The sequence below is a fragment of the Lepidochelys kempii genome, chromosome 2 (genome assembly GCF_965140265.1).
Source record: "Lepidochelys kempii isolate rLepKem1 chromosome 2, rLepKem1.hap2, whole genome shotgun sequence".
Taxonomy (NCBI): Eukaryota; Metazoa; Chordata; order Testudines; family Cheloniidae; genus Lepidochelys; species Lepidochelys kempii.
This window is the reverse complement of record NC_133257.1, coordinates 85,921,632-85,947,309: the sequence shown is the minus strand read 5'-3', so window position 1 is coordinate 85,947,309 and position 25,678 is coordinate 85,921,632. Positions and strand designations below refer to the sequence as shown.

The 25,678-nt window shown below is 40.6% G+C and overlaps 1 protein-coding gene across 13 annotated transcripts in view; it reads left to right on the top strand.

Moving 5' to 3' along the window:
• Positions 1 to 25,678, top strand: part of DLGAP1 (DLG associated protein 1) — a 639,595-nt gene that overhangs the window by 332,122 nt on the left and 281,795 nt on the right. The window contains exon 1 of one of the 13 annotated variants that reach the window (XM_073331542.1): positions 21,412 to 21,431. The exons of 11 other annotated variants lie outside the window; for them this stretch is intronic. The gene's annotated coding sequence lies outside the window, so the exon portion shown is untranslated. Of the gene's footprint in view, positions 1 to 21,411; positions 21,432 to 24,590; positions 24,644 to 25,678 lie in introns of those variants that run through there. One more of the 13 variants, XM_073331541.1, reaches the window with a different exon arrangement.

Here is a 25,678-nt window from a genome sequence, read left to right as displayed (position 1 = left end):
CGGTCAAGGATTGAACTCAAAACCCTGGGTTTAGCAGGCCAGTGCTAAACCCATTAAGCTATCCCTCCCTCTGGTATTTCAGGCAGGACTTCACGGGGGGGGATGGGGGGGAGCAAATGAATTCAAAACAAATCTGGTCTATTTCTTGTTTTGATCCACTCCATTGGTCTTGCACATCTTTGGTTGGCAGCAGTCAGTGCAATAGGACTGCTAGCCATCAACATCCCGTGTCTGCCCGGCAGAAGATGGTACAATAGGGCTGCCTGCAGGACTAAAGAGAATGACCTGGTCGAGTCACTCCTAATGTAGTCCCTGCACCCATATCTGCCGAGGCGCTCCGGACCGACCTTACCGAGGTTGACAGGAGGACCTCGGACATGATGAGGATGGTTTTCAGGCCTGTTGTACTGTCTGCTGCTACAAGGCAATGGGTTGCTGCTGCTGTGTAGCAATGCAGTACCGTGTCTGTCAGCACCCAGGAGACGTACGGTGACAGTGAGCTGAGCGGGCTCCATGGTTGCCGTGGTATGGCGTCTGCACAGGTAACTCAGGAAAAAAGGCGCGAAACAATTGTCTGCCATTGCTTTCACAGAGGGAGGGCCGGAGGGAGGGCCTGATGACATGTACCCAGAACCACCCGCGACAATGTTTTTGCCCCATCAAGCATTGGGATCTCAACCCAGAATTCCAATGAGCAGCGGAGACTGCGGGAACTGTGGGATAGCTACCCACAGTGCAACACTCCGGAAGTCGACGCTAGCCTCGGTACTGTGGAAGCACTCTGCCGAGTTAATGCACTTAGAGCATTTTGTGTAGGGACACACACAATCGACTATATGAAAACGATTTCTAAAAAGCCAACTTCTATAAATTCGACCTAATTTCATAGTGTAGACATACCCTAATTCTGCACTCATCATATTCAAGAATCCTGCTTTCAACTTGCTTTTAGAATATTTCTAAAAGCTGTTGTTTAAAATATGTCACCTTTAAATGCTTCAAGCGCTACAACAGCTGTTTCCAGTAAGTGGCTGAAAGGACCCAGGTTTCTCTTTCATGTAAATATGGTAACTTTATGTTCAGAAGAAATTACATGAATACATTCTGCCACTGCCTGCTATTTTTCTATTTTATTGGTGTAGAGAGCAGATAAGGGCTTTTCTGTTAAATAATCAGAACGCAATTTAAAGTCTTAAAAATACCCTTGAATGGAAGGAGAGCAGAGTCATTTATATAACACAGTTACTGTTATTAGATAATATTCAGATGCTTAAACAGAAATACTGAGATGAATTGGTGTCTTGTCACTAATAGAAAAACTATGCACAGATGGAGATGACCAAACCTAGTACAGTTTATAAGGTTATTCATAAAGAATGACTTTGGGATAGATTTTCAGCTGGGCTGAGAATCACTCAGTACAGCAGAGGATGGGACCCATCAGTGAACTGTAACCCGCTCCCGATTCTCTGCCTGATCTTGGAATCAGTGTAGGTTAAAGACTGTGGTGCTGCTGTAAATTGTGCCAGCTGTAAATGCTTTCCAACGGATTATCTAGGGCTGGCAAAGGGACAGCACACTCCAGCCACACCTCTATAGGCCCCTATTCCAGGGGCCATTGCGTGGTCATGTACAAACCAACTGCACCAGCTGTAAACTCACAGAGAGTTCCCTCAGACCAGGAGATTTCCTCTTATAGAGGGGTGTACAGTTTCCATTCTTTTACACTGCCTGAACTATATGAGAGAGAGAAGTGGGGCTGTGAATTTGGCCTTCTGTTATTTTTTTTAAATACTTTTAACTGATAGTCTGAGCAAAGAGAATAGCAGATCAAGTTCAGTGAAATACACACACACACACTTTTAAAACTACTATTTGAATTTAACTGGAATTGTCAGGTGAAATGTCAGTTCTTTTCAGCATAAATTGCACTCCTCATTCATATATTACAGTAGGTTATAACTTCCGAAGAGGTGAACTGAACACGTATGCGTTGCAAATCCATGTGCTTTAAAGGAAAAATAAATAAATAGACCAGGAGTGGGGAAAGTGAGAGAAAAGTACTGTAGTACTTTTAGGCGATCAACAGGTTATCTCAAGTGCTTATATACAAATGCACAAAGCCTTGGAAACAAGCAGGGAGAACTGGAGATCCTGGTGATGTCAAGGAACTATGACGTGATTGGAATAACAGAGACTTGGTGGGATAACTCACATGACTGGAGTACTGTCATGGATGGTTATAAACTGTTCAGGAAGGACAGGCAGGGCAGAAAAGGTGGGGGAGTAGCACTGTATGTAAGGGAGCAGTATGACTGCTCAGAGCTCCGGTATGAAACTTTAGAAAAACCTGAGTGTCTCTGGATTAAGTTTAGAAGTGTGTGCAACAAGAGTGATGTCGTGGTGGGAGTCTGCTATAGACCACCGGACCAGGGGGATGAGGTAGATGAGGCTTTCTTCCGGCAGCTCACAGAAGCTACTAGATCGCATGCCCTGATTCTCATGGGTGACTTTTTAATTTTCCTGATATCTGCTGGGAGAGCAATACAGCGGTGCATAGACAATCCAGGAAGTTTTTGGAAAGCGTAGGGGACAATTTCCTGGCGCAAGTGCTAGAAGAGCCAACTAGGGGGGGCGCTTTTCTTGACCTGCTGCTCACAGACCGGGTAGAATTAGTGGGGGAAGCAAAAGTGGATGGGAATCTGGGAGGCAGTGACCATGAGTTGGTTGAGTTCAGGATCCTGACGCAGGGAAGAAAGGTAAGCAGCAGGATACGGACCCTGGACTTCAGGAAAGCAGACTTCGACTCCCTCAGGGAACGGATGGCCAGGATCCCCTGGGGGACTAACTTGAAGGGGAAAGGAGTCCAGGAGAGCTGGCTGTATTTCAAGGAATCCCTGTTGAGGTTACAGGGACAAACCATCCCGATGAGTCGAAAGAATAGTAAATATGGCAGGCGACCAGCTTGGCTTAATGGTGAAATCCTAGCGGATCTTAAACATAAAAAAGAAGCTTACAAGAAGTGTAAGGTTGGACATATGACCAGGGAAGAGTATAAAAATATTGCTCGGGCATGTAGGAATGATATCAGGAGGGCCAAATCGCACCTGGAGCTGCAGCTAGCCAGAGATGTCAAGAGTAACAAGAAGGGTTTCTTCAGGTATGTTGGCAACAAGAAGAAAGCCAAGGAAAGTGTGGGCCCCTTACTGAATGAGGGAGACAACCTAGTGTCGGGATGTAGAAAAAGCTCATGTACTCAATGCTTTTTTTGCCTCTGTCTTCACTAACAAGGTCAGCTCCCAGACTGCTGCGCTGGGCATCACAAATGGGGAAGAGATGGCCAGCCCTCTGTGGAGATAGAGGTGGTTAGGGACTATTTAGAAAAGCTGGATGTGCACAAGTCCATGGGGCCGGACGAGTTGCATCCGAGAGTGCTGAAGGAATTGGCGGCTGTGATTGCAGAGCCATTGGTCATTATCTTTGAAAACTCGTGGCGAACCGGGGAAGTCCCGGATGACTGGAAAAAGGCTAATGTAGTGCCAATCTTTAAAAAAGGGAAGAAGGAGGATCCTCGGAACTACAGGCCAGTCAGGCTCACCTCAGTCTCTGGAAAAATCATGGAGCAGGTCCTCAAAGAATCAATCCTGATGGACTTGCATGAGAGGAAAGTGATCAGGAACAGCCAGCATGGATTCACCAAGGGAAGGTCATGCCTGACTAATCTAATCGCCTTTTATGATGAGATTACTGGTTCTGTGGATGAAGGGAAAGCAGTGGATGTATTGTTTCTTGACTTTAGCAAAGCTTTTGACACGGTCTCCCACAGTATTCTTGTCAGCAAGTTAAGGAAGTATGGGCTGGATGAATGCACTATAAGGTGGGTAGAAAGCTGGCTAGATTGTCGGGCTCAACGGGTAGTGATCAATGGCTCCATGTCTAGTTGGCAGCCGGTATCAAGTGGAGTGCCCCAAGGGTCGGTCCTTTGGCCGGTTTTGTTCAATATCTTCATAAATGATCTGGAGGATGGTATGGATTGCACTCTCAGCAAATTTGCAGATGATACTAAACTGGGAGGAGTGGTAGATATGCTGGAGGGGAGGGATAGGATACAGAAGGACCTAGACAAATTGGAGGATTGGGCCAAAAGAAATCTGATGAGGTTCAATAAGGATAAGTGCAGGGTCCTGCACTTAGGATGGAAGAATCCAATGCACCGCTACAGACTAGGGACCGAATGGCTAGGCAGCAGTTCTGCGGAACAGGACCTAGGGGTGACAGTGGACGAGAAGCTGGATATGCGTCAGCAGTGTGCCCTTGTTGCCAAGAAGGCCAATGGCATTTTGGGATGTATAAGTAGGGGCATAGCGAGCAGATCGAGGGACGTGATCGTTCCCCTCTATTCGACATTGGTGAGGCCTCATCTGGAGTACTGTGTCCAGTTTTGGGCCCCACACTACAAGAAGGATGTGGATAAATTGGAGAGAGTCCAGCGAAGGGCAACAAAAATGATTAGGGGTCTAGAACACATGACTTATGAGGAGAGGCTGAGGGAGCTGGGATTGTTTAGCCTGCAGAAGAGAAGAATGAGGGGGGGATTTGATAGCTGCTTTCAACTACCTGAAAGGGGGTTCCAAAGAGGATGGCTCTAGACTGTTCTCAATGGTAGCAGATGACAGAACGAGGAGTAATGGTCTCAAGTTGCAGTGGGGGAGGTTTAGATTGGATATTAGGAAAAACTTTTTCACTAAGAGGGTGGTGAAACACTGGAATGCGTTACCTAGGGAGGTGGTGGAATCTCCTTCCTTAGAGGTTTTTAAGGTCAGGCTTGACAAAGCCCTGGCTGGGATGATTTAACTGGGAATTGGTCCTGCTTCGAGCAGGGGGTTGGACTAGATGACTTTCAGGGGTCCCTTCCAACCCTGATATTCTATGATTCTATGATAGTCCTAGGATAAGTGTTATGCTTTGTTCTATTTTGAACATATTTCTGCTCCTATTGGAGTCAATGGGAATTGTGCCTGACTGAAATGGGAGCAAAAGCAAGCTCTTTATCTATTTTTTTAAAATCTGTTCACGCTTTACTGTAGCTCTGTATGCTGTGCAATTCTCTGAATCATGAGTAAATTACACTTAAGATTGCCACATCATGAGGTGCTTACAATATACATTTAAAAATAGAGATAACAGGCTGGTTTGGGAAAATGGGCACATCCGCAAACATGGAGCAATATAGAGGTTTGTTACTACTTGACTGCCTAGGGGTATACACTGTCTATCTACCCACTGACCTAATTCTCTATTATTTGGTTTGAGTCCCCATTTTAGAGATCCAATTACTGTATCACGCCATGTCATACTTAGTTACCCTGGGCCTATAGACAAATTACCCTGATAATCAAAATAAAAGGGAAAAAGGCCACCAGAGGCTGAAAAACTATTGGTGGAAAGTCTGTACTGTATTTAGGATATAAAATATATATTCTATGTCAGCAAGATTCACCAGCGTAAAAAAATGGATAACCGAGCTAAAGGACAATTGCAGCTACTTGTAAAATAAAAAATTGAATTTGCCTAGCTTGCAGTAGCTGTCCATCTCCAGCTAATATTAGTTGATTTAGAGAATTACTCCAGGTGAAACCGTATTCAAATTGGAAGGTCCAGGAATAAAATATTTTAATTAGAATATGTTTAGGTGAGTTGCTGGATCTAATTAATCTTTTCTTTCCTTAACAATTCAGGTAGACTCCATCACACTCTGGAGCATGCCAGCAGTAGAGGATTTCCTCTGGCACAGTATAGCCCATCTTGTCAATTTGTAAAGAGAACAAAACTGTCTGTACTAGGAAAAAAAGAGGAAGTTGGCAGACAGACAATTTAACTAAAATCACTGTAACTCTGTTTCACGCAGATAGCAAACAACAGTAACAAGATACTTAAAGTATCCAAGTTACAAAGCAACTGAAAGTTTTCCACACCCCCTATGGGATACTACACCAGCAAATTACTAAGCAGAATAAAAAGGGGAAGTAAAATTCTTCTTCTGATCTGCAATGAAAATAATATGCATTTTATAAAGGTATGTCCTGCTCTTGTTGTAGTGTCAAAGGAATTAAGAGCAGCCAAAGAGCACAAATACAGCACAGGAGTTCTAAGGGAGTTAAAAAGAATTTTGAATACCATATTTGCATTGCATATCAGTCTCCTAAAGTGTTATCTCAATAAAGATGTGGAGTGGATAAACGTCTACATAGAGTTAGCTTTTTATTAATATTTATTTTTGTATACATCATCTCTTTGTAGTCTCTGAATGTGAGAGTGTGTAATACATGTACTGTGTTAATGTAATTTTCAGAAATGTGAGTTTACTAATTCTGAGAAGTGTCCTTGAGCCTTGAAATTGTCTATCAACCAGACCAGCATAGGCAATGGCAGTACAAGTTCCCCACACTGCTTTGCTGACATGCCTTAAAGGTGCCAAGAAATTTGTCAGCTGAGGTCATGGCTTTCTGATGTGAACATCTCTGCTGTAACTGTACTGAAGACCAATATGCTCATTTTACATCGGCCACAAGATGGTCACCAGAGGTTAACAACTTTGTCACTACAAAATTTGGCAGAATTTGAAATGGTAAAGAGGTGAGAGGTTCTATAACACATTGCTTTTTCGTTAAACATCTCCTCTGTTTTCCTGTGATGTCAATAAAATGTAAGTATTTTTGTTTTCTGCTATCTGTTTAATTGGGGTCATACAAGCTAAAACTCAATTGTAATTGAATCTTGCTCAGCTAAACATTGCTAATTTAAAAAGAGAATATATTACTAGCTGACCAATGCCTTACATGGGTAAAACACTGACTGAAAGAACACCAGTCTCCCAATAATTCTTTAAAATGTGTGTCGCTAAACCTATCTTTCAGGTGGATGAAAGGGTCTGACTTGTGATACTGCTGTAAAAGTGTATTGTGGACTGCACAATATTGTGTGTATTGTGTGTATATTGTGTATTGTGGACTGCAAACCTATCCCAATTGTGAACTGTTGTACTCAGCCTTAAAATCTTTCCAGTGTTGACTTAAATAACGAGGTAGCATTCCTTCATACTTGACAGTATTTTTATATTGAGGTGATATTAATTAGTTATCTGAGTCACTGAAATGTTTTTTAACAATGACCGTTCTGTGTCTGCTGATTCTTATCAGACACATTAATAAATGTTGCCAACATCCTGGCATGCACTGACTATTATTAGTGGAAATGTTTAAATCTCTAAGATTTAATATTGAATAAGGTCTTAATAATCCAAAACCATAATCTTCTATTAATAATTTCTGACAATGGGTATTAGTAATCCTTTTCTTAGAGGTTCAGAGGATAAATCACCCAGAAGAGAGAGAATATTATTTTTCCAAAAAGAAAAGGAGTACTTGTGGCACCTTAGAGACTAACCAATTTATTTGAGCATAAGCTTTTCCATCTTAGTTAATTATGTGAAATTGACCTGCCTGTTTTCCTGTGGGAATTCATTCAATGAGCTAGCCAAATAGAGTGCTTGGGTTGGTCCCTCTCAGTTTACTTTGCGTTATTAATGAAAATAGATTGGATTTGGGAAAGAGGGCATCTTGAACTATGGAGACCCAGTATATCTTCAGTTGGTGCCTGATAAAATTTATGTATTTTTTTTCATCATTTAAAACTTGTACTTTAAGGAAAATTCTTCTTCTGGTTCATTACTTTAGCCTTCTGTAGGAGGCATGATGATGATTACTCTTCAACTTCGCAACTGATGTTATTGCTGCTATTTTTGTTAGAAATCAAATTCACGCTTACTCACACAAAATCCAAGAGGAAGATAAATTTAACAGGAAAAACAAGGATATGTTTGAGACAGGAAAAATCAGTGGCTTCTGGTTTCATAGATGGTATAAAATATAATTAGCGCACTTTGTCAAGGTGGATTTGAATCCAGACAAATAATGTATAATCAGATGTAACCCAGGGATCTAGATATGTGGAACATAAGATAAGAAAACGGCAAACCTGGTTGACTGAGAAAGAAAAGAATGAAAATTATTTGACCAATTAGTGGGGAAATGAAGTGTAAAAAACTGCTTTAAAAGTAAACCTGGGGCTCTAAAAATATAAATTATCTAAATGCATTTAAATTAAAATCAAGAAATGATGCTTGCAAGTTGCATGGTTTGATCACAAAAGTCTTAGCTTCTATTACTTTAATCATACAGTTGTAATGAGAATAAGAGGGTGTGTGGGGGGAGGTGTCTAACATACTTGGTTCTCATAGTTAAAACTTAAAAACAAGTTAAAGATCCAGATCTGAAACATTCCTAAGTAAAATGGGAGATGGGCTCTGGGTTTCTTATCCAAGGGACATGTAGTGCACCTGAAGAGTTTGAGGGAAGGGGATTGGTAAAATATTTATTTTAAGAAAGATCAGATTTGGGCCCATGATTTTCCATTATCTTCCCCCACAATCTCATTATTTTCATTGCTATTACAGGCTTCTAGACCTTTGGTTCCAAAAACCACAAGCCTCTGTCACTTGAGTTAGAGGACAATCTCTGTTAATTGTAGTATTATTAAGGCTTATTATTAATAAGCCTTATTACCAAGTAACTAACTTTATTAAACTTATTCTTAATATTATAACACTGTAAGACGAGCAGTAGAGAGCAACATAGTCACAAACATTGGTGCAGGTCTGACATTTTAAGCAATAAAGGTAGGCTTGGAAGGATTATTTCTGGTGCAATTTCCTGGTGCAGGTGCTGGAGGAACCAACTAGGGGCAGAGCTCTTCTTGACCTGCTGTTCACAAACTGAGAAGAATTAGTAGGAGAAGCAAAAGTGGATGTGAACCTGGGAGGCAGTGACGATGAGATGGTCAAGTTCAGGATCCTGACACAAAGAATAAAGGAGAGCAACAGAATACGGACCCTGGACTTCAGAAAAGCAGACTTTGACTCCCTCGGGGAACTGATGAGCAGGATCCCCTGGGAGAATAACATGAGGGGGAAAGGAGTCCAGGAGAGCTGGCTGTATTTTAAAGAATCCTTATTGAGGTTACAGGAACAAACCATCCCAATGTGTAGAAAGAATTGTAAATATGGCAGGCTACCAGCTTGGTTTAACAGTGAAATCCTTGCTGATCTTAAACACAAAAAAGAAGCTTACAAGAAGTGGAAGATTGGACAAATGACTAGGGAGGAGTATAAAAATATTGCTCAGGCATGCAGGAGTGAAATCAGGAAGGCCAAATAACAGTTGGAGTTGCAGCTAGCAAGAAATATTAAGAGTAACAAGAAGGGTTTCTTCAGGTATGTTAGCAACAAGAAGAAAGCCAAGGAAAGTGTGGGCTCCTTACTGAATGAGGGAGGCAACCTAGTGTCAGGGGATGTAGAAAAAGCTAATGTACTCAATGCTTTTTTTTTGCCTCTGTCTTCATGAGCAAGGTCAGCTCCCAGACTGCTGCACTGGGCAGCACAGCATGGGGAGGAGGTGACCAGCCCTCTGTGGAGAAAGAAGTGGTTCAGGACTATTTAGAAAAGCTGGACGAGTACAAGCCCATGGGACCAGATACACTGCATCCGAGGGTGCTAAAGGAGTTGGCGGATGTGATTGCAGAATCATTGGCCATTATCTTTGAAAACTCATGGTGACTGGGAGAGAACCCAGAAGACTGGAAAAAAGCTAATGTAGTACCCATCTTTAAAAAAGGGAAGAACGAGGATCTGGTGAACTACAAGTCAGTCAGCCTCACCTCAGTCCCTGGAAAAATCATGGAGCAGGTCCTCAAGGAATCAATTCTGAAGCACTTAGAGGAGAGGAAAGGGATCAGGAACAGTCAGCATAGATTCACCAAGGGCACGTCATGCCTGACTAATCTAATTGCCTTCTATGACCAGATAACTGGCTCTGTGGATGAGGGGAAAGCAGTGGATGTCTTATTCCTTGACTTTAGCAAAGCTTTTGATACCGTCTCCCACAGTATTCTTGCCAGCAAGTTAAAGAAGTATGGGCTGGATGAATGGACTATAAGGTGGATAGAAAGCTGGCTAGATCATCGGGTTCAAAGGGTAGTGATCAATGGCTCCATGTCTAGTTGGCAGCCAGTATCAAGTGGAGTGCCCCAAGTGTCGGTCCTGGGGCCAGTTTTGTTCAATATCTTCATTAATGATCTGGAGGATGGCATGGATTGCACCCTCAGCAAGTTTGCAGATGACACTAAACTGGGAAGAGTGGTAGATACGCTGGAAGGTAGGGATAGGATACAGAGGGACTAGACAGATTAGAGGATTGAGCCAAAAGAAATCTGAGGTTTAAGAAGGACAAGTGCAGAGTCCTTCACTTAGGACGGAAGAATCCCATGCACCGCTACAGACTAAAGACTGAGCAGCTAAGCAGCAGTTCTGCAGAAAAGGACCTAGGGGTTACAGTGGATGAAATGCTGGATATGAGTCAACAGTGTGCCCTTGTTGCCAAGAAGGCTAACAGCATTGGTGGCTGTATAAGTAGGGGCATTGCCAGCAGATTGAGGGACATGATCATTCCCCGCTATTCGACATTGGTGAGGCCTCATCTGGAGTACTGTGTCCAGTTTTGGGCCTCACGCTACAAGAAGGATGTGGAAAAATTGGAAAGAGTCCAGCAGAGGACAACAAAAATGATTAGGGGACTTGAGCACATGACTTATGAGGAGAGGCTGAGGGAGCTGGGATTGTTTAGTCTGCAGAAGAGAAGAATGAGCGGGGATTTGATAGCTGCTTTCAACCACTCGAAGTGGGGTTCCAAAGAGGATGGATCTAGACTGTTCTCAGTGGTAGCAGATGACAGAACAAGGAGTAATGGTCTCAAGTTGCAGTGGGGGAGGTTTAGGTTGGATGTTAGGAAAACCTTTTTCACTAGGAGGGTGGTGAAGCACTGGAATGGGTTACCTAGGGAGGTGGTGGAATCTCCTTCCTTAGAGGTTTTCAAGGTCAGGCTTGACAAAGCCCTGGCTGGGATGTTTTAGTTGGGGATTGGTCCTGCTTTGAGCAGGGGTTTGGACTAGATGACCTCCTGAGGTCCCTTCCAACCCTGATATTCTGTGATTCTATGATTAGATTTTTATAGATAAATATTGGTTTCACAAACAGGCAAAAGATATTCCCATCAATAATAGTTGAAATTTACAGACAGGCAAATTAAGAAAAATGCTACTTGAGAATGTATTTGAGTTTGATTTAAGGATATTTACTTTGCATATTTTGTATGGGATGTTGACAACTTGTGTTTGAATAGTTATAAAGCTTTAATGACGACACGTTGAGATTCTAAAAGTTAAATAATTATTGTCTGCCACTCCTCCCATTGCCTGACCACCCACTCATAGTTTCCTACAACCGCAAAAATTTAAATAAAAGTAGAAAAAAAGCCCCCAATATTTTACACAATTGAAAATTAGCATCAATATCGGTTAAAATTATAAAAAATAAAAACTGGATTTGCCAAACCTATTTAAAGGGCAGCAGTACATATATACAGTGCATTATGTCAGCTTTAAATGTGTTACCCATTCTAATGAACTGAATAGCTTTTTGAATAAATGTAATCTATATGACACAGTCTCAAAACAGTACAAAACACTTTTAGGAAGAGGTGTTAAATCTCTTCCAAAACTCTGCATAGATGGAAAACAACAGATTTAGGTGAGCAGTGGAGGAAATTTTGCAAAACACTTAAAGCTTTGCTAATGCAGCCTGCATAATTTAGACTGCATAATTTATCATTACTAAAAAGAATTTCTAAGAATCCATTTCAACAATGCTAATTACCTATAGAGAATCCTACTGAATGTAGATCAGAGAGTTAAATTTAGCCTGGGTTTACACAGACAACAGGGCTTTGGCAGCAGAAAAGGATCTAAAGAAAGGTTATTGCAGTAGAAAGCAGCTGCAGTTTCCCATCTCTGAGAGAGAGGTTATAGATGTCCAGCAGTTGCCCAGAAATTGCTGTGTTGGCCAGGAAGAGTGGGATGGCCAAGGTATACATTGAATTAACTCATCCTTTCAATAACCTTATTTAGCAGGGTTACTTTAGAGATTTGACAGCAACCTAAAACTGCTCTCTGCTAGGATCAATCCCATTGAGTGAGCAGGTGCATAGAGGTGCAATGGCTCTTCCCTGCATCAGCTTGAATGAAGCTGACCTACAGATTTTTTTATAATAATTTTTATTTGACATGATCTTCAAGGTACTGACTAAAGTTCTGCAAAATGATTTTTTAAAAAATCTATAAAGCATATAATTCACCTTAACCAACATTATTCTAAAGCCAAATCTGTGTCAATAATTTCCTTTAATGAATGTCCTTAATCACAATGTTCTGAGTTGTAAAAGTGGTGCAGAGGGATTTAGCTGTCTGATCCCCAGCAGTTGAATAATAATTGAATGGCTATATTTCTCTCCCTCTTCCCTATTCCTCTCCACTGTATCTCCCATTCTGAAGATGGACAAATTATACCCATAGGTTTCCATTACGCCGTTCCATTGCAACATCACTTGATGCAGGAAAATCTGGTGACTTGGTGGACTAGGAATATTGAACGTATTCTTCATGCTAAGTAAACTTTTACCAGTGACATTAACATCAGAAACTGGAACATAATATTTGCCGTGATGCATCAGACAGTTGTCCATAAAGTATGAAAAGCTGGTTCTAGAAGCATCCATTATCTGATATCTCAGATGGGGGATTATAAAAAGGCCACAGTACACCAGGTGGTCAGTTTACATCTCAAAGCCCAAGTTTTAATTAGGTGGTAATATTCTGCCCTTTTTAAAAAATGTAGCCACAGTATTTGATTTAGCCTGCTGAAATGGTTATTTCTACAGATTCTCATTTTCTTTTATTTATTCTAAGTTTTGCTGCCATTGAATTACTGATCAGTTTTCACTAGAGATGGGCCCACATCACCAAAATTTGATCTGGACTTCAAATACACAAATCTCAAGGGTTTAAATCTGTAGTATTCTTCTGCCCAATAAAAATGGGGCCAGCAGCAAGAATTGGATCCAAATCAAGGTTTAGATTCCAGCACACTCTTATGCCCTCACAGCACGTATGTCATATTCACTGTACTTTTCTGAGTGTGTCACACTCAAGTTATTTTCCTCTTTCCAAGCTGAATATTCCCAGTTTTTGCAATCTCTTGTTAAATAAGCCTCAGCCTTACCATGTCTTTAGACTTCTTCCTTGGACACCCTTAGGACTGAAATTGCCGGTCTTGGAAGAAGTTAAAAAGGGGTTATACTAATTGTCAGCAATGTGTAATACCTCCCTCCGTATTGCGAAATTCCTTCTCCCCATGGTGAGTTGCACAGAAGAATGATATTAATGAAAGTTAGATTTTAGAACTGCAGTGATTCTTGATTCAAGGGCATGTGGTGAGGCGTGAGGTTTGAAACAATCCTGAACAGTAACAGTTAAGAATGCAAAATGAGCTCTTCAGAGATTCCATAACTTGCAACTGTGGATGAGTTACTTATTTTATAAGGGGGTGCTAAGGCAGGGGAGGATTTTGATGACAAGCTGACCTTTCTGCTGGATAGGCCAGATTCCCACCAAGCCAGGATGTGCAGCAGAGAAGGTCGTAAGTATTTTCAGCTAGATGGGGCCCTTAGGACACGTATACACATCTCATTCTTTGTTAGTCAGATTCTATGAATATGTGTTGTTATCCACAAATACCATTTCAAGAAGAAAAATACATGTTTTTAACTGAGAAAGAATACAAACCTTATTTATAAGATTTTTATGTAAAATAACATCCAACAACAGACAAGTAGCCCTTGCTGACTAAATTCACAACTCTAAAAATAACCAATAAACAGATGCATTTGGGGAACTTTACTAAGGCCTAACTGTTATATAGACTATATATAGACATTATTTTATCATGTGTAAATTCAGATGCTTCAGAGCTTTGTAAGTGGCATGTGTCTTAGTGTTTCTGTGTTTATAATTGTTTGCTGAAGCTTTACAAGCAATGCTTCTAAAGGCAGGAGGGGAAACGTGCAGGGATTGAACCAGGGAAATCCAGAGTAGAAAGTATCAGTCTTTACAGTTTGAGATGAAGAACCAGGCTTTGTGGCTGTGGGCTATAATTGCCACATGATGGAGGGACAGGTAAAACACACTGACCATAGCTTACACATATACCCAATAGGTGCACTTGAAATAGAGTTTTGTGGATGCACATTTTCCACACCTGGCTGTTTTTGCAGACCTTTGAAAACCCCTTTGTAATTACCAAGAAGAGAAGTCCTGTTAAGGTATAATGGCCACTGACTTAAGGCCATAGCATGTGACTGCTTAGGGCCATAGCGTGTGACTGACTTTCCTTTGTGTTGCATATGTTATCTAAGAAGGATGACATTCCTATTCATTTCAAAATTTAGATGGTGGCAGTCTTATCCCACCAGTGATTTTTTTTCTTAACTGAATTTTGAAATGTCATCTTTGCCGTCTGAGAAAGAAATACTTAAGGACCTGACCCAGTGCCCACTGAAGTCAGTTGTAAAGCTCGACATTGGATTAAATTGACTTCACAAAAGCAGAGATATGATCTCCGTCAATGTTGAGTTAGATACAGGAGGAAACATTTGAGCTTTTAATACCCTGTTTAAGAACTAAAATGGCAAGATTTCTTTTTATTGTTACACTGATTAAATTAATCATTTCAAAGATGCACCATTGTTTCATACATACATTCATATGTATGTTTGCGTAAGGTCAATACTAGTGTCTGCAGTGGACTTCCAATATGATGGGGGAGGAGGGGAGCAGTTAGAAACCTCTGTTTCAGCCTTGTAAATGTCCCCCCGGTTCCATTTCATGCCTTAAGATTCCACACAAGTCCTGGTGGGTAAAAAGTCCTTGAAAATGAAGGTTGCTTCTTGACAAGTTGTCCAGTTACCAATCTGCAGTCAATTTCTTATTAGAAAGTGAAGAAAATAAAGCAACCTGTCCATTCATGCAGTTTAATACCAAACTCATCTCCAAATGCCATTAGGTGGCAACTGGATCTTTATTTCTGACTCCTATTTTTACGCTCTGGATTTTCTGCAATGTGCATTTGGGATTTCCTTTTTCCTTCTCGTATTTGTATATTTATGTATTTATGGACAGGTGGCTTACACAGTCTGGCTGTTTTATGTTCATCATAGTAACTGAATTGTTCGATAGAAAATTTTCTTTTGGAGTATTGAAGTTCTCTCTTCAAGAAGCATTCTCTAAACATTTTTGCAAATTTCACATCGCTTAATTGTGCAAATGGGTGGTCAATTTAAAAAATGTCTTTTGGATGCACTTGTTATTAAAAATGCCTTAGTGATTTTTGCCAGAGTAAGAGTATTAGCACTGGTAACCTAGCCAAATTCAAATTGTGTGATTGTTGTCTGCCTACCTAAATTCTCTTATTAGAAATACTCATTCTGATGGGTTATTCTTTGTTTTCTAGAACTGTTGCATATTATCACTTTCAAAAAACAAAAATTAGAATAGGAAGCCAAATATTACGAACCCTCAAAAATGTTCCTTTTACATTTTCAGTGAATCTTAAGGTCTTTTCTTATTTTTCTGAACCAGTTAACCCATCTCCATAATATATATTCAGCATCCCAATACTGGTGCAATAGTTGCTATTGGGATGGGTTGATGCTTTCATTCCAATTCCCTATTCCAGTGCCTCTTAACTTTAACTTAGTTTAAACAATGACTGTGGAGACTTAGTTTTCTTATGATTCATCTGATCCCAGGAATTATGTTTAAAGATATTTTATAACTGATCATTTTTAAATATCCAGTTGTTTTTTTATTGAGTATTATTTGTCATCTTGGTGCTATGTAAATCCTAGCAAGTTTATAAGTAAGTTGGGCAGACCTCAATTTTTATAATTTTGGTGGATAATATTCATTATTTTTAGCATTTTTTCTGATTTTTAGCATGTTTAATGTTTATAGGTGTGCAAAATTATGTGTTTAAATCCTCTGTTTTCTATTTTTATTGATTTTAAATATTCACAGTTATGGAAATTACAGGAGGGGAGTCTGACAGTTATTAAATGATAGATGTTGATATTCAAAAAGTTAAAGGTTAGTAACCATTAAAACACAAATTGTCAACATCACATGTCACACTATGCAAACTAAATATCCTTAGTTTGATTTAAGTTTTCAAGCAGCATTTTTCTTTCTTTATCCATCTGTCAGTTTTTATTCTTATTGCTGGAAATATTTTATTCTCAGTTTGTGTGGGTGCAGCAAAATCGACATTCACTGATAAAAATCTAATCCTCCTAAGCCTATTTATATGTTGTTTTAAGCCACAGCCAATAATAAGGCAAGCTGTAGAAAAACATCCCCTGCAAGAGCTTCTACAGTCATTTTGCCTGACTGCCAGTGTTACAGAAGTGCAGGTGCTTCCACTCCTCTCTTGCTCCTCCTCTATATTGGTGCAAAAGGGTAGGAAAGCGCCCATCTCTACCATCCTTAGTGGGCTGGACACAAACTGACTGAGAGGAAGACATGATCCATGTCCCAAGAAACGTGCATCTAAATTGAATATTAACTTGATAGAACGTATTTGAGGAGCCCTCTTTACAATTGAATAACTAAAAAAACACAAATTTAGAAACATTTGTTTTAAAATTTCTAATTTCACACACTTGCATGCGTCAGAGAGGACAACTGGGATTTGTTTGAACAAAGGTGTATATATACATCTCTGTCTTTGCACAAAAATGATACACCTAATGACACACCTGGAAGTTCATGCACAGAATGAAAGTAGATTGACTCTTAGATTCCAAATGAAATATATAGTTGATAGGAAATATATCATTTTCCTTATCTTCATAGAGTCCTGCAGCAATTCAGTGCTGTGCTTTAGCTCTGATTTCCCTGGCTTCGATATAACACTTTGTTACAAGTTTTTATCTATTCAGTAATCCAGAGAATGCGTTTTTGTATGATTGTAAAATGATTTAAGTGGCATTAAAAGGTATCACTTGAACTCACTTTTCTCACCACCAGTGGACAATATTTTTTTAAGAAAAGGGTAATTTATTATGCAGATACATATTAATTTTATTTAACACTTTTTAGTTGGCAAGATGTTTATCATCTTGAACATGTTTTCATGTAAATTATTAAATCTCTTCCACCTGGAAAAGAAAATTGCATATTTGGAATAAGCAGTGTTGTTTTTTTCCTAATGGTATTTTTTATGTCTTGCGTATTAATGGGTATCTGTGTATAACCACTTCCAAGATTGCTTTGAGCCAGGTTTAATAATTTGTATACCACCAAGCTTAAATGCTTGGCTGAATTCTGCCCCCACTGTAGTCAATGGCAAAATTCCGACTACCTTCAGTAGGGCCAGAATTTGTCCTTTGTGTGGGCCAGAAGGTAGGACTCATTAGGAATGGAAAATAAAAGGTTGTCCCATTATATCTACCCTCTCCAGAAATTCAGACTGCTCTGATCTTTTACATACTACAGTACCTATGGAGTTAAGACCTGATCCAAAATCTTTCAAAGTCAGTTGGTCTTTTTTCTTAATGAAGGGAAACTGTTACATTTAATATAAGAAAACTATGGTATCTGTATTCTGTAACATTGGGGGTGTGTGTGTGTGTGTGTAACTTTGTCCCAGGTTTTTGTAAGTATGAAGAATGTCTTAAGCTTCCAGGAATATGGGGTGCATGTTTTTATTGACTTTATAAGAGAGGCTTTTGAGGCTTATATATAGCTTATATAGAGTAGTTTAATTATTTCGACTATTCCTCTATTAGTATTTTCCACTGTCTCTTAAGAACTGTAAAGATAAAAAGGCAATATTATTAAATACTGATGACTGGAATGGAAATAGAAAAACACTTTTAATTATTCATTTGAGTACATTTCATTTCAAATTAAAATGAGGCACCCAGTCTCCATTATGTTGGAATAATGTCATCTCTTGAAGTCAGTCTGTGAGTTTGGCTGGAGGGGGAATTGGAAATGAGGGGTGAGAAATCTGTGCAGTGGAGGGGTGACCTCAGTGGTAGCAAACTGGATCAGACAGTTTTGGAATTGGTGAGATTGTCCATCTCTGAGTTGTCTGCAGGGTAAAAGCTCCTTTCAGCACAGTTTTCTTCTATCCTGCAGGTCAGTTTAGCTGGAAGCTTATCATGCTTAGGAAGCATTAGCTGGCTAGGGTGTGAAACTGTTATGCAAGTCTGTCTGCCCGCTGTCCTTACTATTCTTGAACTGGCCAAGACACTCCTGCTTGATGACAGTTTCTTTGTCATAGTTGTTTCCACAAACCCAGTGTCTACACCCAGTGTTTTTAAACACAGTATCTACAATAGACTGTGGTATTTGCAAATAAGCATATTTTGTGTGTGCTCCTTACTAGAATACTAGGACTATAAATAGCCAGAGCCATCGTAAGAATATCTGTTATGCACTTTGAGAATTAACAAAAGTGCAAGTGTTGATATATAAAGATACAGCTCGTGTGTACTTATACTGACCTGCCACTTGCTTTCATGCAAAATACTTGGCCCCATTGTGTTCCCAAGTTAGAGAGGAGAAACAAAACAATGGAGTGGTTGATTAGACACCTAGGAAATGGGAGCAGGATTCTCCTCCCCTCATCCTTTGGGGTATTTAACTTTAAGACCCACAGGAGCAGAAGCAGAATTGGATCAGTTAAGATGTGCATTGGATACAGTTATTATAAAGGTCCAGGTGGCGAGAGGAATTTTTTTGCCCCTTAAGGGAGCCTCGGCCCATTGACTTTCCATGCTCCCACTCCTGGCTTCTGTTATAGAAATAACACAACATACTCTAACACAAATATATAGAATTCTGATAGTTAAAATCTCTGTACACTGCAGGGTCAGTGTAAGGCTGCACTTATGTGACCACCCCCCGAGGCGTAGTATCTGAGGAAGGCACAGTGCCTTCAGTCATCCAGCTTTGCTGGCTGATGCAGAGAAGGGACAGGGCCATCGCCTTTACCTATTTATTTCCTACCCACTCTGGGAAGTCTAGTGCCAGATTCCTCCAGTCCTTGAGCACCAGGGGCCGTGATCCAAAGTCCACTGACGTCAGTGGAAAGACTCCCATTGACTTCAGTGGGCTTTGGATCAGACCCTAGGAGCACAAGGACTAGGATTGTGTTTAGCCTGTGTGGCAGGTGGGAAGACTTCTTGCTCTAAAACTCCCGCAATCCCTCCCTCCCACCCCTCACTGTTCAATTCTAGAAAAAGTCTATTCTATTCTATTTCGATTCATCTTCCATACCCATCACCATTGTATGTGAACACCTAACCTGTTAGTCTGTGCACAGTTTTACAGCTTTTAGCTTTGTTGTTAGGCTGAAAAGAATAGAGCAATTAATTAAAAAGAGAGAATTAAATATTCAAAAGGATGTACTTGTGCTGCAGGATTAAATATGATCATAAACTGTGCCTGAAAATCCATTCTGAGATTAAAAGTGCGTTGTGCAGTGAAATGAGATCACAGAAGGACTAGGGTGTGGAGAAAAGCTGGATGCTGATTTTGCAGTGCAGTAACAGGTTCAACTTTCCCCAGCTGTGGTTTGTCAACTGATTGCACATCCAAACATAGCTGATGGATTTTCATGTAAATTTAATTATGATTTAGGTAAAAGCACTGTGTTTGTGGTACTCTGTGTTCCATTTCATACATTGCTAATTGCTGAGGATGAGATTCAGTTGTTGAAATGCTTGTTATGAAAATTTTTGAAAAATGTTTTCATTAGCTGTACCTTTTAAAAAGTGGTGAAAAGGTGTTTTCAACAAAAATTTTCATGAAAAAAGTCTGCTTTCCTTGGAAATTTTTGATCTTTTGACAAAAAATGAACATTCAAAAACTGAAAAGGTTTTGATTTTCAGCTGACATATTTTAGCCAAAACCCAAAATATTTCAGTTCACATACGCTGCCATGAAGGCCTCATGGGAATTATAGTTTGGGTGCCTCATGTCCCAGTTCTTCACTGTGGGACAGGTTCCCCAGCCAAACTACATATTCCATAATGTACCAAAGCCAGGGACTCCCATGATGCATCACCTTCCCTCATCAAGAGGTGATACCATAGTGCATCATGGGAGATAGAGCCCAACTTATAGAGGCGAATGGAAGCATGAAGAACCAAAAGTACAACTCCCATGAGGCCCTGTGGTGGCACTTCCAATTCAAGGCATTTTGATTTATGGCCAAAATGTTTCGGGTTTTTTGCCAAAAAAAATTTCAATAGAAAATTTTGACTTTTTTTTTCCTTTTTGACATTTTCTATCAGAGAAAATAAATTTTCCGACCAGCTGTAGTTTCAGAGTAGTGGCTAATGTTACAGTAAATGTTTTGAATAAAACCTTTATTAATTCAGGGAATTCTTCAAATATTCTAAAATATTGGGTGAAACCCTGGTCCCATTGAAGTAAATGGGAGTTTTGCCATTGACTTCATTGGGCCAGGATTTCATCTGTTGTTTCTGGAGTGAGTAATCTTACCTGTTGGTCTAAACAGAATACTGTCAATTAGGAGTTTGAGAAACTTTGAGGGTGCAGATACCCACTAAACATGGAATTCAACAAAACGTATTGGGCCAGATCCTCAGCACATGTAAATCAGTACAGCTCTACTGAAGTCTATGAAGCTGCTGTCAGAATCCTGGGCAAAGATAGGCAGGACTAGTGGCAGGAGCTTGGGATTCCAGAACTGAAACTGGAGATCAGATCCAGTATCAAGTTCAGGAGTCAAGCTGCGGGTCAAGCCAGAGTCAGAGTCAAGAATCAGAGCCAAGAGTCAGAGGCAGGAATCAGGCCGAGGGTCAGTACCAGGTGTCAGGGTTCTTGTTGGAGTTCCGGGGGTGAATCAGAAGTCAGAATCCAAGTCAGAGTGGAGGTCAGTACCAGGAGTTCAGGAACAGAGAAATAGTACAGTCATGACCGCTAGCTAGGAGCCACATCATTGCCTGGACACTTCCTGATATGCCCCGTGGGTTTATATAGGGCCAAGGAGCTTATCAGGGATCACTAAGACCACTGTCAGTCTGGTCACTTCAGGTGGAACTTCCTGTGCCATTGAACTTCTGCAAATTGTGAGTCACAAGGAGTGACCAGCTTATAGCTGCTGCTCGGTGGCAATATGAGGATGTTGGTTTCCTGGTAGCTCTGCAGGCCCAGGTTCTAGTCTCACTGATCCTTACAGCCATGCATATGTAATGCTACTGAGGATCTGTCCTACTGTTTTCTCCACATTTTTTACTAAAAAAACAAGCTGCTTGATCATGTTTGCAGGGGACCATTCAGACTGGTGCAGCGTCCCCATATGACTGACTGGATAAAAAAGAAAGCTGAGTGAGGTATGGAAAGCTTATTTCTACTCTACCTTGATTGATCCTGTGTTTATTTTCTAGGCCAAAGGTAAAGCAATCTTACACTGTGGGCAAAAATGCTGAGGCAGGCATATATTGTTGTTTACATTCAAACCGAGAGTCTAGCAGTTTTCCCTGAAGTTTTGTTCTGTCTGAATAGCTGGTTTTGTGAGAAATGAGTTATCTCTGAATAAATGACAATACAGTTCAGCCTCAATTTTTCCCAAATGCCATTTTATTAAAGACAGTGGTTGTATTAAATCTGAATTCCTAACAGGGCTAGATTCTGAAATTGGCTTCCTTTGAGTCGATTCAAATTAAACTGAAGGCAGCATGTACTAAAAATGTACTGGAGGGCCAGTCTAGCACTGGCAAGGGAACGAACAACTTGAAAAGTTGTGTGACGATCAGCACTTTTGCTTCATAGGGGAGCATGGGCATATATTCTTTGGTTTCAGTCTGGATGGGCTCACCATTGTTGCAGGTTTCACTTGCAGTTTCAAATCTGTGCAAAGCCAGAAAAATCAAAGCAAAATTTGGACAAAATGAGCCAAGATCACTTAATAGGTATAGTATTTGAAAGGGTGCAGTTAAGGAGTTGGGAGATAGTTGTTTATACATCTGGTCTTCTAATAGGTTGCCTCCTGGATTGAGCTATCCTCAGCTGTCTAAGGCACAGATAACCATGGCACTGTAAACTTAAACCCTAAAGGCTTGAAAAACTGAAGGCAAATAAAAAGCACACACAATGTGTTGATTTTTAAAATCTCATCATTTCTTTGGGAGGGACCTCAGTCATGCTGTTCGAACATTTGAGTCTGGTCATACTGCAGTTCTTCTCTGATTGCTTAACACTGTCATTGCTGGCAATGAACTAGCATACTCTAACACTACAAAAATTACAGTGTGAAGAGGCAAGGATCATTCCTCACAAAATATTCCTAATCCCTCTTGGGGGTTACCCTTCAGTAGCTTTCTAACTGGAAGGTATTCTGACAACAGTTTTCATATGAAAACAAAAGAGATTTCCTAGCTTTTAGAATCATAGAATATCAGGGTTGGAAGGGACCTCAGGAGGTCATCTAGTCCAAACCCCTGCTCAAAGCAGGACCACCCCCAACTAAATCATCCCATCAAGGGCTTTGTCAAGCCGGGCCTTAAAAACTTCTAAGGAAGGAGATTCCACCACCTCCCTATGTAACCCATTCCAGTGTTTCACCACCTTCCTAGTGAAAAATTTTTTCCTAATATCCAACCTAAACCTCCCCCACTGCAACTTGAGACCATTACTCCTTGTTCTGTCATCTGCTACCACTGAGAACAGTCTAGAGCCATCCTCTTTGGAACCCCCTTTCAGGTAGTTGAAAGCAGCTATCAAATCCTCTCTGTCTTCTCTTCTGCAAACTAAAAAATCCCAGTTCCCTCAACCTCTCCTCATAAGTCATGTGCTCAAGTCCCCTAATCATTTTTGTTGCCCTCCGCTGGACTCTTTCCAATTTTTCCACATCCTTCTTGTAATGTGGGGCCCAAAACTGGACACAGTACTCCAGATGAGGCCTCACCAATGTCGAATAGAGGGGAATGATCATGTCCCTCAATCTGCTGGCAATGCTCCTATTTATACAGCCCAAAATGCCCTTAGCCTTCTTGGCAACAAGGGCACACCGTTGACTCATATCCAGCTTGTCGTCCACTGTAACCCCAGGTCCTTTTCTGCAGAACTGCTGCCTAGCCACTCGGTCCCTAGTCTGTAGCAGTGCATGGGATTCTTCCCTCCTAAGTGCAGGACTCTGGACTTGTCCTTGTTGAACCTCATCAGATTTCTTTTGGCCCAATCCTCTAATCTGTTTAGTCCCTCTGTATCCTATCCTTACCCTCCAGTGTATCTACCACTCCTCCCAGTTTAGTGTCGTCTGCAAACTTGCTGAGGGTGCAATCCATGCCATCCTCCAGATCATTAATGAAGATATTGAACAAAACCGGCCCCAGGACCGACCCTTGGGGCACTCCACTTGATACTGGCTGCCAACTAGACATGGAGCCATTGATCACTACCCTTTGAACCCGATGATCTAGCCAGCTTTCTATCCACCTTATAGTCCATTCATCCAGCCCATACTTCTTTAACTTGCTGGCAAGAATACTGTGGGAGACGGTATCAAAAGCTTTGCTAAAGTCAAGGAATAACACGTCCACTGCTTTTCCCTCATCCACAGAGCCAGTTATCTCATCATAGAAGGCATTTAGGTTAGTCAGGCATGACGTGCCCTTGGTGAATCCATGCTGACAGTTTCTGATCCCTTTTCTCTCCTCTAAGTGCTTCAAAATTGATTCCTTGAGAACTACTCCATGATTTTTCCAGGGACTGAGGTGAGATCTAGTTCACCAGATCTTCCTCCTTCCCTTTTTTAAAGATGAGTACTACATTAGCTTTTTTCCAGTCATCTGGGACCTCCCACGATTGCCATGAGTTTTCAAAGATAATGGCCAATGGCTCTACAATCACATCCGCCAACTCTTTTAGCACCCTCAGATGCAGTGCACCCGGCCCCATGGAATTGTGCTTGTCCAGCTTTTCTAAATAGTCCTGAACCACCTCCTCCCCATGCTGTGCTGCCCAGTGCAGTCGTCTGGGAGCTGACCTTGCTCATGAAGACAGAGGCAAAAAAAACATTGAGTACATTAGCTTTTTCCACATCCTCTGTCACTAGGTTGCCTCCCCCATTCTATAAGGGGCCCACACTTTCCTTGACCTTCTTGTTGCTAACATACCCGTAGAAACCCTTCTTGTTATTCTTAACATCCCTTGCTAGCTGCAACTCCAATTGTGATTTGGCCTTCCTGATTTCACTCCTGCATACCTGAGCAATATTTTTATACTCCTTGCTGGTCATTTGTTCAACCTTGTTTAAGATCGGCAAGGATTTCACTGTTAAGCCAAGCTGGTCGCCTGCCATATTTACTATTCTTTCTCCATATCAGGATGGCTTGTTCCTGCCACCTCAATAAGGATTCTTTAAAATACAGCCAGCTCTCCTGAACTCCTTTCCCCCTCATGTTATTCTCCCAGGGGATCCTGCCCATCAGTTCCCTGAGGAAGTCAAAGTCTCCTATTCTGAAGTCCAGGGTCCAAATTCTGCTGCTCTCCTTTCTTCCTTGCGTTAGGATCCTGTTTTGGGCCTGTTTTAGTCCTGAAAAAGGTAGGAAATCTGAATTATTTTATGGTTTTGCCCTCTCATATGTCTGATTTTTTTGCATTCAAGAATATAGAAGTTGTTTTTTTTAAAAAAGAATGAAGCTAAAGAACACTAGAGTAAACTGAAAGCAAAAATAGCATTTACTGTGTATGAAGTCCGTCTGTCACATAGCAAAGACCTGAACCTAAGCTGGGCACAGTAAGCTTCGTGGAGGAATCTTTGCCTGATCCCAAAAGGATCACTAACTACAGTGATTTCATTTAGAATAGAAGTACCAAGAAATGAAATACAGTGTCAGGATTGCAATAAAGCCTTGCTTGTTACTGTGTTAAGCTACCATGTAACTTGAAATTTCAAGTGTGCAGAGGCTTCCTGTCTGTTGCAACTTTAAGACAAAGTGACTATGTCCTATGCTAAACACTAGAGGTTTATATTTTCCTGTCTGTCCTTTGATATCGTGTGAGTAGCACTTTAAAATGTGTCAAAAGTTGTTTTACCTCAGGAGTGGGCACTGACCGAGAAATCCAGTGATAATAGCAACTTTATAAATTTAAACAGAATAGCACGTTCTTTTCATATGAAATTCTACCTCCATTCCACTTCTTGGCATGGGTTTTCTTCATTTTGGTGTGCTTTAAAGCACTTAATGTTTCTCCTTTGGGAAAAGCATAATCTATTATTTATCTGTAGCCTCAAGCGGCTTCTTCACATGTTTCTTTCTAATGCAGCCTGCACTGTTTCAGCAAGAGAGCAAGTTTTATAAAACATAAGGATGTTCATTAAGATGTTGTGACAATGACATTCATCTTTTTGTACGGGTTTACTACAGATTGTTATTTTTCTAGCACTTGATTCTCATTTTACTTTGCATATAGTAAAACCAGTATACAGTGATTTAAGAGTGCAAATTTGGAAATGCTTTCTCATGCTTTCATTAGAGTGCTTGTTTCCCTCCCTCATACTTGTAAAATGAAGCAACCACATCTCATATGACTTGTAATGAATTGGGAAGGCCCTGGCAATGATGAGCACATAGAA